The following is a 12,233-nucleotide window of genomic DNA, read 5'->3' as shown; positions in this document are numbered from 1 at the left end:
ATGTGCATTCATCTCACAGAATTGAACCTTTCTTTTGATTGAGCACTTTGGAAATACTCTTTTGGAAGAATCTGTAAGTAGATATTTGAGGTGTTTTGAGGCCTGTTGTGGAAAAGGAAATATCTTCACATAAAAAGTACACAGAAGCATTCTGAGAAACTTCTTTGGGTTGTGGGCATTCATCTAACAGAGTTGAACCTTCGTTTTGATTGAGCAGTTTTGAATCTCTCTTTTTGTAGAATCTGCATTTGGATATTTAGAGCGCTTTGAGGCCTATCGTGGAAAAGGAAATATCTTCACATAAAAACTACACAGAAGCATTCTGAGAAACATCTTTGTGATGTGTGCACTCATCTCATAGAGTTGAAACTTTCTTTTGATTGAGCACTTTTGAAACATTCTTTTTGTAGGATCTGCAAGTGGGTGTTTGAAGCGCTTTGAGGCCTACGGTGGAAAAGGAAATATCTTCACATAAAAAGTAGACAGAAGCATTCCGAGAAACTTCTTTTTGATGTGTGCATTCATCTCACAGAGTTGAACCTTCGTATTGATTGAGCAGTTTTGAAACTCTCTTTTTGTAGAATCTGCAAGTGGATATTTGGAGCACTTTGAGGCCTATAGTGGAAAAGGAAATATCTTCAGAGAAAAACTACACAGGAGCATTCTGAGAAGCTACTTTGTGATGTGTGCATTCATCTCACAGTGTTGAACTTTTCTTTTGATTGAGCAGTTTGGAAACACTCTTTTTGCTACAAAAAATATCTGCAAGTGGATATTTGGAGCACTTTGAAGCCTATGGTGGAAACGGAAATATCTTCCCATAAAAAACAGACAGAAGCATTCTGAGAAACTTCTTTGTGATGCGTGCATTCAACTCACAGAGTTGAACCTATCTTTTGATTGAGCAGTTTTGAATCTCTCTTTTTGTAGAATCTACAAGTGGATATTAGGAGCTGTTTGCAGCCTGTTTTGGAAAAGGAAATATCTTCACATAAAAACTACACAGAAGCATTCTGAGAAGCTTCTTTCTGATGTGTGCATTCACCTCACGGAGTTGAAACTTTCTTTTGATTGAGCAGTTTTGAAACACTCTTTTTGTAGAATCTGCAAGTGGATATTTGAAGCGCTTTGAGGCCTATTGTGGAAAAGGAAATATCTTCACATAAAAACTATACAGAGGCATTCTGAGAAACTTCTTTGTGATGTGTGCATTCATCTCACAGAGTTGAACCTTTCTATTGATTCAGCAGTTTTGAAACACTCTTTTTGTACAATCTGCAAGTGGATATTTGGAGCGCTTTGAGGCCTATGCTGGAAAAGGAAATATCTTCCCATAAAAACTACACAGAAGCATTCTGAGAAACTTCTTTGTGATGTGCGCATTCATCTCACAGTGTTGAACATTTGATTTCATTGAACAGTTCTGAAACACCCTTTTTTAGAATCTGCAATTGGATATTTGGAGCACTTTGAGGACTATATTGGAAATGGAAATATCTTCCCATAAAAACTACAAGGAAGCATTCTGAAAAACTTCTTTGTCATGTCTGCATTCAACTCACAGAGTTGAACATATCTGTTGATTCAGCAGTTTTGAATCTCTCTTTTTATAGAATCTGTAGGTGGAAATTGGGAGCCCTTTGATGCCTATGGTGGAAAAGGAATTATCTTCACATAAAAATTATGCAGAAGTATTCTGAAAAACTTCTTTGTGATGTGTGCATTCATCTCTCACAGTTGAGCCTTTCTTTTGACTGGGCAGAAAAACTCTTTTTGTAGAATCTGGAAGTGGATATTTGGATTGCTTTCAGGCCTGTTGTGGAAAAGGAAATACCGTCATATAAAAACTACATAGAAGCACTCTGAGAAACTTCTTAGTGGTGTGTGCATTCATCTCACAGTGTTGAAACTTTCTTTTGACTGAGCAGTTTGTAAACACTGTTTTTGTAGAATCTGCAAGTGGATATTTGGAGCGCTTTGAGGCCAATGGTGGAAAAGGAAATACCGTCATATAAAAACTACATAGAAGCATTCTGAGAAACCTCTTTGTGATGTCTGCATTCATCTCACAGTGTTGAATCTTTCTTTTGACTGAGCAGTTTGTAAACACTGTTTTTGTAGAATCTGCAAGTGGATATTTGGAGTGCTTTGAGGCCTATGGTAGAAAAGGAAATCTTTTCACATTAAAACTACACTGAAGCATTCTGAGAAACTTCTTTGTGATGTGTGCATTCAATTCACAGAGTTGAACCTATGTTTTGATAGATCAGTTTTGAAACTCTCTTTTTGTAGAATCTGCAAGTGGATATTTGGAGCCCTTTGTGGCCTGTGCAGGAAAAGGAAATATCTTCACATAAAAACTACACAAAGCATTCTGAGAAATTTCCTTGTTATGTGCTCATTTATCTCACAGAGTTTAGCCTTTAACTTGATTGAGCAGTTAGAGAAACTCTGTTTGTAGAATCTGCAAGTGGATATTTTGAGGCCTTTGAGGCCTTTTGTGGAAAAGGAAATATCTTCAACTTAAAACTACACAGAATCATTCTGACAAACTTCTTTGCCATGTGTGCATTCATTTCATAGAGTTTAATGTTTCTTTTGATTGAGCAGTTTGGAAACACTCTTTTTGTAGGATATGCAAGTGGATATTTGTGGCTCTTTTAGGCCTGTGGTGGAAAAGGAAATATCTTCAAATAAAAACTACCCAGAAGCATTCTTAGAAACTTCTTCGTGATGTGTGCCTTCCTCTCACAAAGTTTAACCTTTCTTTTGATTGAGCCGTTTTGAAACACTCTTTTTGTAGAATCTGCATGTGGATATTTGCAGCGCTTTGAAGCGTGTTGTGGAAAAGGAAATATCTTCATATAAAAATTACGCGGAAGCATTCTGAGAAACTTCCTTGTGATGTGTGCATTCATCTCACACAGTTGAAACTTTCTTTTGATTGAGCAGTTTTGAAACCCTCTTTTTGCAGAATCTGCAAGTGGATATTTGGAGCGCTTTGAGGCCTATTGTGGAAAAGGAAATATCTTCACATAAAAACTACACAGAAGCATTCTGAGGAACTTCTTTGTGATGTGAGCATTCAAGTCACAGAGTTGAAACTATCTTTTGTATGAGTAGTCTTAAAATTCTCTTTTTGTAGTATCTGCAAGTGGATATATGGAGCCCTTTGTGGCCTATGTTGGAAAAGGAAATATCTCCACATAAAAACTACAGAGAAGCATTCTGAGAAATTTCTTTGTTATGTGTGCATTCATTTCACAGGCTTGAACCTTACTTTTGATTGAGCAGTTTGGAAACACACTTTATGATTCTGAAAGTGGATATTTGGAGCTCTTTCAGGCCTATCGTGGAAAAGCAAACATCTTCACATAAAAACTGCACCGAATAATTCTGAGAAACTGCTTTGCGATGTGTGCGTTCATCACACAGAGTTGAACCTTTCTTTTGATGAACAGTTTGAGAAGTTTTGAAACAATCTTTTTGTAGCATCTGCAATTGGATATTTGGAGCCCTTCGAGGCCTATTGTGGAAAAGGAAATATCTACACAAAGCTACACTGAAGCATTGAGAGAAACTTCTTTTTGATGTGTGCTTTCATTTCACTGAGTTGTACCTTTCTTTTGATTGAGCAGTTTTGAAACACTCTTTTTATAGTATCTGCAAGTGGATATTTGGAGAACTTTGAGACCTGTGGTGGAAAAGGAAATATCTTCACATAAAACGTATGCCGAAGCATTTTGAGAAACTATATTATGATTTGTGTATTCACCTCAAAGAGATGGACCTATCTTTTGAAACGGCTATTTTAATTCTCTCTTTTTGTAGAATCTGAAAGTGAATATTTTGAGCTGTTTTTGGACTATGGTGGAAAAGGAAATATATTCACATAAAAGCTACACGGACGCACAAATTTACAAGAAAAAAACAAACAACCCCATCAAAAAGTGGGCAAAGGACATGAACAGACACTTCTCAAAAGAAGACATTTATGCAGCTGATAAACACATGAAAAAATGCTCATCAACCCTGGCCATCAGATAAATGAAAATCAAAACCACAATGAGATACCATCTCACACCAGTTAGAATGGCAATCACTAAAAAGTCAGGAAACAACAGGTGCTGGAGAGGATGTGGAGAAATAGGAACACTTTTACACTGTAGGTGGGACTGTAAACTAGTTCAACCGTTGTGGAAGTCAGTGTGGCGATTCATCAGGGATCTAGAACTAGAAATACCATTTGACCCAGCCATCCCATTACTGGGTATATACCCAAAGGACTATAAATCATGCTGCTATAAAGACACATGCACACGTATGTTTATTGCGGCATTATTCACAATAGCAAAGACTTGGAACCAACACAAATGTCCAACAATGATAGACTGGATTAAGAAAATGTGGCACATATACACCATGGAATACTATGCAGCCATAAAAAATGATGAGTTCATGTCCTTTGTAAGGACATGGATGAAATTGGAAATCACCATTCTCAGTAAACTATGGCAAGAACAAAAAACCAAACACCGCATATTCTCACTCTTAGGTGAGAATTGAACAATGAGATCACATGGACACAGGAAGGGGAATATCACACTCTGGGGACTGTTTTGGGTTGGAGGGAGGGGGGAGGGATAGCATTGGGAGATATACCTAATGCTAGATGACGAGTTAGTGGGTGCAGCGCACCAGCATGGCACATGTATACATATGTAACTAACCTGCACAATGTGCACATGTACCCTAAAACTTAAAGCATAAAAAAAAAAAAACTACACGGACGCATTCTGAGAAACTTCTTTGTGATGTGTGCATTCATCTCACAGAGTTGAACATTTCTTTTGATGGAGCAGTTTTGAAACACTCTTTTTTTAGAATCTGCAAGTGGATATTTGGAGCACGATGAGGCCTATGGTGGAAAAGAAAATAGCTTCACGTGAAAACTACACAGAAGCATTGTGACAAACTTCTTTCTGATGTGTCCATTCATCTCACAGAGTTGAAATTTTCTTTTCACTGAGCAGTTTGGAAACACTCTTTTTGTATAATCTGCAAGTGGATCTTCAGAGGGCTTTGATGTCTACAGTGGAAAAGGAAATATCTTCACATAAAACCTACACAGAAGCATTCTGAAAACCTTCTTTGTGATATGTGCCTTCAACTCAGTGTGTTTTGAACCTATCTAAATAAAAACTACACAGAAGCATTCTGAGAAACGTCTTTGTAATGTGCACATTCACCTCACAGTGCTGAACGTTTCTTTTGATAGAGCAGTTTGCAAACACCCTTTTTATAGAATCTGCAGGTGGATATTTGAAGCGCTTTGAGGCCTATTGTGCAAAAGAAAATATATTCACATAAAAACTACACAGAAGCATTCTGAGAAACTTCTTTGTGATGTGTGCATTCATCTCACAGAGTTGAACTTTTCTTTTGATTGAGCAGTTTTGAAACACCCTTTATATAGGATCTGCAAGTGGATATTTGAAGCGCTTTGAGGCCTCTTTTGGAGAAGTAAATATCTTTACAAAAAAACTGCACAGAAGCATTCTGACAAATTTTTTGTGATGTGTGCATTCATCTCACAGACTTGAAACTTTCTTTTGATTGAGCAGTTTTGAAATACTCTTTTTGGAAAATCAGCAGGGGGATATTTGGAGCCCTTTGCGGCCTATGGTGGAAAAGGAAATATTATCACATAAGAACTACACAGAAGCATTCTGAGAAACTTTTTTGTGATGTGTGCATTCATCACACAGAGTTGCACCTTTATTTTGATTTAGGAGTTTTGAAAAACTCTTTTTGTAGAATCTGCCAGTGAATATTTGGAGCGCTTTGATGCCTGTTGTGGAAAAGGAAATATCTTCACATAAAAACTACACAGAAGCATTCTGAGAATCTTCTTTGTGATGTGTGCATTCATCTCACACAGTTGAAACTTTCATGTGATTGAGCAGTTTGGAAACACCCTTTTTGTAGGATCTGCAAGTGGATATTTGGAGAGCTTCAAGACCTATTGTGGAAAAGGAAATATCTTCACATAAGAACTACACAGAAGCATTCTGAGAAACTTATTTGTGATGTGTGCATTCAATTCACAGTGTTAAACTTATCTTTTGATTGAACAGTTTTGATTCTCTCTTGTTGTAGAATCTGCAAGTGGATATTTGGATCCCTTTGCGGTCTACTTAGGAAAAGGAAATATCTTCACATAAAAACTACACAGAAGCATTCTGAGAAACTTCTTTGCGATGTGTGCTTTCAACTCACAGATTTGAACCTATCTTTTGATTGAGCAGTTTTGAAACTCTCTGTTTTTATAATCTGCAAGTGGATATTTTGAGACATTTTCAGCCTGTGGTGGAAAAGGAAGTATCTTCACATAAAAACTACAGAGAAGTATTCTGAGAAACAGCTTTGTGAGGTGTGTATTCAACTCACAGATTTCAACCTTTCTTTTGACTGAGCTGTTTGGAAACACTCTTTTTGTATAATTTGCAAGTGTGTGTTTGGAGTTCTCTGTGGCCTATTGGGGAAAACGAGATATCTTAACATAAAAACTAGGCAGAAGCATTCAGAGGAACATCTTTGTGATGTGAAGATTTATCTCTCAGAATTGAACCTTTCCTTTGATTGAGCAGTTTTGAAACACTGTTTTTGGAGAATCTGCAAGTGGATATTTGGAGCGCTTTGTGGTCTTTGGGGAAAAGGAAATATCTTCACATAAAAACTACACAGAAGCATTCTGTGAAGCTTCTTTGTGGTGTGTGCATTCAACTCACAGAGTTGAACATTTCTTTTGATTAAGCAGTATTGAAACTCTCGTTTTGTGGTATCTGGAAATGGATTTTTGTAGCGCTCTGCGGCCTATAGTGGAAAAATAAATATCTGCACTTAAAAACTAGTCAGAAGCATCCTGAGAGACTTCTTTGTGATGTTTGCATTCATCTCACAGAGTTGAAACTTTCATTGGACTGAGCAGTTTTGAAACACTCTTTTTGTAGAATATGCAAGTGGATATTTGCAGCACTTTGAGGCCTATGTTGGAAAAGGAAATATCTTCACATAAAAACTAGACAGAAGCATTCTGAGAAACTTCTTTGTGATGTGCCCATTCATCTGACAGAGTTGAACCTTTCTTTTGATTCAGCAGTTTGGAAACACTCTTTTTGTAGAATCTGTAAGTGGGTGTTTGGAGCACTTTGTGGCCTATCGTGGAAAAGGAGTTTTCTTCACATAAAACTAGGCAGAAGCATTCAGAGAAACGTCTTTGTGATGTGAGCATTTATCTGTCAGAGTTGAACCTTTCCTTTGATTGAGCAGTTTTGAAACTTTGTTTTTGTAGAATCTGCAAGTGGATATTTGGAGCACTTTGTTGCCTTTGGTGGAACAGGAAATATCTTCACATAAAAACTAGACAGAAGCATTCTGAGAAGCTTCTTTGTGATGTGTGCGTTCAACTCACAGAGTTGAACCTTTCTTTTGATTGAGCAGTTTTGAAACACTCGTTTTGTGGTACTGGAAATGGATATTTGTAGAGCTCTGCAGCCTATAGTGGAAAAATTAACATCTGCATGTAAAAACTAGTCAGAAGCATTCTGAGAGACTTCTTTGTGATGTGTGCATTCATCTCACAGAGTTGAACCTTTCATTTGACTGAGAAGTTTTGAAACACTCCTTTTGTAGAATCTGCAAGTGGATATTTGGAGCACTTCGAGGCCTATGGTGGAAAAGGAAATATCCTCACATAAAAACCAGACAGAATCGTTCTGAGAAACTCCTTTGTGATATGTGCATTCAACTCACAGAGTTGACCATTTCTTTTGATTCAGCAGTTTGGAAACAGACTTTTTGTAGTATCTGCAAATGGATATTTGGAGTGCTTTGAGGCCTATAGTGGAAAAGGAGATGTCTTCACGTAAAAATTAGACAGAAGCATTCTGAGAAACTTCTTTCTGATGTGTGCATTCATCTCACAGATTTGAACTTTTCTTTTGATTAAGCAGTTTTGACACACTCTTTTTCTAGGATCTGCATGTGGATATTTGGAGCACTTTGCATCTTAAAGTGGAAAAGGTAATATCTTCACATAAAAAGTAGACAGATGTATTCTGAGAAACTTCTTTTTGTTTTTTGTTTTTTTTTATTATTTTTATACTTTAAGATTTAAGGTACATGTGCAGAATGTGCAGGTTAGTTACATATGTATACATGTGCCATGCTGGTGTGCTGCATCCATTAACTCCTCATTTAACATCAGATATATCTCCTAATGCTATCCCTCCCCCCTCCTCCCACCCCACAAGAGTCCCCAGAGTGTTATATTCCCCTTCCTGTGTCCATGTGTTCTCACTGTTCAATTCCCACCTATGAGTGAGAGAACATGCGGTGTTTGGTTTTTGTCCTTGCGATAGTTTACTGAGAATGATGATTTCCAATTTCATCCATGTCCTATAAAGGACATCATTTTTCATGGATGCATAGTATTTCATGGTGTATATGTGCCACATTTTCTTAATCCAGTCTATCCTTGTTGGACATTTGGGTTGGTTCCAAGTATTTGCTATTGTGAATAGTGATACAATGAACATAAGTGTGCATGTGTCTTTATAGCAGCATGATTTATAGTCCTTTGGGTATATACCCAGTAATGGGATGGCTGGGTCAAATGGTAATTCTAGTCCTAGATCCCGGAGGAATTCCCACACTGACTTCCATAATCGTTGAACTAGTATAAAGTCCCACCAACAGTGTAACAGTGTTCTATTGTTGTTTCCTGTTCTATTGGTGTTTCCAGCACCTGTTGTTTCCTGACCTTTTAATGAATGCCATTCTAACTGGTGTGAGATGGTATCTCATTGTGGTTCTGATTTGCATTTCTCTGATGGCCAGTGATGGTGAGCATTTTTTCATGTGTTTTTTAGCTCCATGAATGTCTTCTTTTGAGAAGTGTCTGTTCATGTCCTTCACCCAATTTTTGATGGGGTTGTTTGTTTTTTTCTTGTAAATTTGTTGGACTTCATTGTAGATTGTGGATATTAGCCTTTTGTCAGATGAGTAGGCTTTGAAAATTTTCTCCCATTTTGTAGATTGCCTGTTCACTCTGATGATATTTTCTTTTGCTGTGCAGAAGCTCTTTAGTTTAATTAGATCCCATTTGTCAATTTTGGCTTTTGTTTCCATTACTTTTGGTGTTTTAGACATGAAGTCCTTGCCCATGGCTATGTCCTGAAAGGTAATGCCTAGGTTTTCTTCTAGGGTTTTTATGGTTTGGATTCACAGCCGAATTCTACCAGAGGTATAAGGAGGAACTTGTACCATTCCTTCTGAAACTATTCCATTCAATAGAAAAAGAGGGAATCCTCCCTAACTCATTTTATGAGGCCAGCATCATCCTGATACCAAAGCCAGGCAGAGACACAGCAAAAAAAGAGAATTTTAGACCAATATCCTTGATGAACATTGATGCAAAAATCCTCAATAAAATACTGGCAAACCGAATCCAGCAGGACATCAAAAAGCTTATCCACCATGATCAAGTGGGCTTCAACCCTGGGATGCAAGGCTGGTTCAATATACACAAATCAATAAATGTAATCCAGCATATAAACAGAGCCAAAGACAAAAACCACATGATTATCTCAATAGATGCAGAAAAAGCCTTTGACAAAATTCAACAACCCTTCATGCTAAAAACTCTCAATAAATTAGATATTGATGGGACATATGTCAAAATAATAAGAGCTATCTGTGACAAACCAACAACCAATATCATGCTGAATGGGCAAAAACTGGAAGCATTCTCTTTGAAAACTGGCATAAGACAGGGATGCCCTCCCTCACCACTCCTATTCAACGTAGTGTTGGAAGTTCTGGCCAAGGCAATTAGGCAGGAGAAGGAAATAAAAGGTATTCAATTAGGAAAAGAGGAAGTCAAATTGTCCCTGTTTGCAGACGACATGATTGTATGTCTAAAAGACCCCATTGTCTCAGCCCAAAATCTCCTTAAGTTGATAAGCAACTTCAACAGATACAAAATCAATGTACAATAATCACAAGCATTCTTATACACCAATAACAGACAAACAGAGAGCCAAATCATGAGTGAACTCCCATTCACAATTGCTTCAAAGAGAATAAAATAACTAGGAATCCAACTTACAAGGGATGTGAAGGACCTCTTCAAGGAGAACTACAAACCACTGCTCAATGAAATAAAAGAGGAAATAAACAAATGGAAGAACATTCCATGCTCATGGGTAAGAAGAATCAATATTGTGAAAATGGCCATACTGCCCAAGGTAATTTACGGATTCAATGCCATCCCCATCAAGCTACCAATGACTTTCTTGGCAGAATTGGAAAAAACTACTTTAAAATTCACATGTAACCAAAAAAGAGCCCACATTGCCAAGTCACTCCTAAGTCAAAAGAACAAAGCTGGAGGAATCACACTACCTGACTTCAAACTATACTACAAGGCTACAGTAACCAAAACAGCATGGTACTGGTACCAAAACAGAGATATAGATCCATGGAACAGAACAAAGCCCTCAGAAATAATGCTGCATATCTACAACTATCTGATAATTGACAAACCTGAGAAAAACAAGCAAAGAGGAAAGGATTCCCTATTTAATAAATGGTGCTGGGAAAACAGGCTAGCCATATGTGGAAAGCTGAAACTGGATCCCTTCCTTACACCTTATACAAAAATTAATTCAAGATGGATTAAACACTTAAATGTTAGACCTAAAACCATAGAAAGTACTTTTTGATGTGTGCATACAATTCACAGTGTTGAACCTTTCTTTTGATTGAGCAGTTTTGAAACAGTCTTTTTGTAGAATCTGCAAGTGGCTATTTGGAGTGCTTTGAGGCCTATGGTGGAAAAGGAAATATCTTCACATAAAAACTAGACAGAAGAATTCTGAGAAACTTCTTTGTGATGTTTGCATTCATCTCACACAGTTGAACATGTCTTTGATTAAGCAGGTTTTGAAACAATCCTTTTGTAGGATCTGCAATTGGATATTTGGAGCACTATGTGGCCTAAAGTGGAAAGGGAAATATCTTTGCATAAAAAACTAGACAGAAGCATTCTGAGAAACTTATTTACAATGTGTGTATTCAACTCACAGAGTTGAACCTTTCATTTGATTGAGCAGTTTTCATACACTTGTTTTCTAGAATCTGAAAGTGGCTATTTGCAGTGCTTTGCGGCCTGTAGTGGAAAAGGAAATATCTTCACATTAAAACTAGACAGAAGCATTCTGAGAAACTACTTTCTGATGTAAGCATTCAACTTACAGAGTTGAACCTTTCCTTTTATTGAGCAGTTTGGAAACAGTCTTTTTGTAGTATCTGCAAATGGATCTTTGGAGTGCTTTGAGGCCTATAGTGTAAAAGGAAATACCTTCATATAAAAAGCAGACAGAAGTATTCCGAGAAACTTCTTTGTGATGTGTGCATTAATCTAACAGAGCTGAAACTTTCTTGTGATTCAGCTGCTTTGAAACACTCTTTTTCTGGGATCTGCCAGTGGATATTTGGAACGTATTGAGGCCTATGATGGAAAAGGAAATATCTTCACTTAAAAACTAGACACAAGCATTCTGAGAAACTTCCTTGTGATGTGCACATTCATCTAATAGAGTTCAACCTTTCTTTTGATTGAGCAGTCTTGAAACACTCTTTTTGTAGAATCGGCAAGTGGATATATACAGCACTTTGAGTCCTATGGTGGAAAAGGAAATATCTTCACATAAAAGCTAAACAGAAGAATTCTGAGAAACTTCTTGGTGATGTGGGCATTCATCTCACAGAGTTCAAAATTTCTTTTGACTGAGCAGTTTTGAAACACTCTTTTTGTAAAATCTGCATGTGGATATTTGGAGTGCTTTGCAGCCTATGGTGGAAAAGGAAATATCTTCACATAAAAACTACGCAGAAACTTGTGAGAAACTACTTTGTGATGTGTGCATTCAACTCACAGAGCTGAAACTTTCTTTTGATTGAGGAGTTTTGAAACACTCTTTTTGTAGTATCTGCAAATGGATACTTGGAGCAGTTTTAGGCATATAGAGGAAAAGGAAAAATCTTCACAAAAATACTAGACAGAAGGAATTTGAGAAACTTCTTTCTGATATGTGCATTCACCTCACAGAGTTGAAACTTTCTTTTGATTGAGCAGTTATGAAACTCTCTTTTTGTAGAATCTGCAA

This window comes from Pan paniscus, chromosome 18 (genome assembly GCF_029289425.2).
Source record: "Pan paniscus chromosome 18, NHGRI_mPanPan1-v2.0_pri, whole genome shotgun sequence".
In the NCBI taxonomy this organism is placed as follows: Eukaryota; Metazoa; Chordata; class Mammalia; order Primates; family Hominidae; genus Pan; species Pan paniscus.
The sequence above is the reverse complement of the archived record's forward strand: the minus strand, read 5'-3'. Positions refer to the sequence as shown.